The following is a 1,303-nucleotide window of genomic DNA, read 5'->3' as shown; positions in this document are numbered from 1 at the left end:
GAAATATCGCGATATTTCAGTGTATCAATATTTTCTTACACCCCTATGGCTAACTATATTTTGCATCAACTAACCAATGCCCACGAATTATTAAAAAAAAACTCACAGTTCAATGCAAACTAAAGCTATTAATAAAGCCAACAAAGTAAACATTCTTACAAATTTTCCTGTCTTTGTATTAAATCCTAAAGCAGAGGTCAAGTCAGGTCAGATTTGGTCAACGTTTGTCTTGAAATGATGGACATTGAAGAATGAAACGGCTCTTTTCTGAGTCAATACAAACTTTTTGACCCAAAAGTTGCTAACCCAACCTGTGACCCAAAAGCTAAAACCCGGCTGAGTTATCAGAATAACCCAGCAGTTTTTAGTGCAGAAAGTGCAAAAAAACGTCAAATTAGGTGAAAGAAAATACACGGCAAGATTAATTTAAAAATAAGCCAAAAATAACCAACTTATAAAATGTTTTGCTTTTGTCTGATGAACTTTATTTAACCTTTTGCTTCTTGTTTGACTATTAGAACCATTTCTTTCATCGTTGCAAACACAATTAGGTTCCTGAGCTGTTAAAAGCAGGCCAGAAGAAATGAAAAGCATTTATCATAAAGTTCACACCAGGTTAAATAGTGACATGTCTTCTTGTTAAAGAGGAATGTAAAACATTTTGTACCTCGGTGTGCTTTAGCTTCCATTATCCCTCTCTAATACACAAGAGAAAACAACTTCCCGGATTTACTGTTTGAAAAAAAAAAAAAGCTGAACCAAGAAACAGCTCAGTCAGCTTCTGGGAGAAACTAATTCTTCATTATTACAGACGGATTGCTCTTATTTCCACWGCGAAATCAAACATTTCCACAAATGAAATTGCAGTTGTTTTTTTGCAATCAATAAAACAATGCTTATTATTCCAGCTGCTGCTTGTCCCAGTAACACCACATTTATTACACATCTGACAGAGACTCCACTGTACATCAGGTATTCACTGWGGCAACATCAATTATTTAAAGGTTCAAAGCAGATAAACGTGCGCGTGCGCGTGAACAAGGAAGGAGGGGGGTGCTGTGAATGCATTAATAACCTTAAAGGGGGYAAAAGAACAGACTGACCAGATTTCTTTCATTTTTAATCAGGCTATAGGGGAGAATTCACTCTTTTAATCCGTGCAGGAATGTTAGGCGCACGTCACACTGGGGTTTCTAGGAGTCGCTTCCTGTTTGGCATAATAACAGTGTTTAGGCAGCTGACCTGTTGACCCCTCTGTGAGACACACACACACACACACACACACACACACACACACACACAC

The 1,303-nt window shown here is 37.5% G+C and overlaps 1 protein-coding gene across 1 annotated transcript in view; it reads right to left on the bottom strand.

The window, feature by feature from the left end:
• csrnp1a (cysteine-serine-rich nuclear protein 1a) overlaps nucleotides 1-1,303 on the bottom strand; it is a gene marked incomplete at its 5' end in the record, with an annotated part of 12,764 nt that overhangs the window by 10,408 nt on the left and 1,053 nt on the right.

The sequence above is a fragment of the Austrofundulus limnaeus genome, unplaced genomic scaffold, assembly GCF_001266775.1.
Source record: "Austrofundulus limnaeus strain Quisiro unplaced genomic scaffold, Austrofundulus_limnaeus-1.0 Scaffold54, whole genome shotgun sequence".
Lineage (NCBI taxonomy): Eukaryota > Metazoa > Chordata > Actinopteri > Cyprinodontiformes > Rivulidae > Austrofundulus > Austrofundulus limnaeus.
Note: the sequence above shows the minus strand (reverse complement) of the source record. Positions and strands in the feature narration are given on the sequence as shown.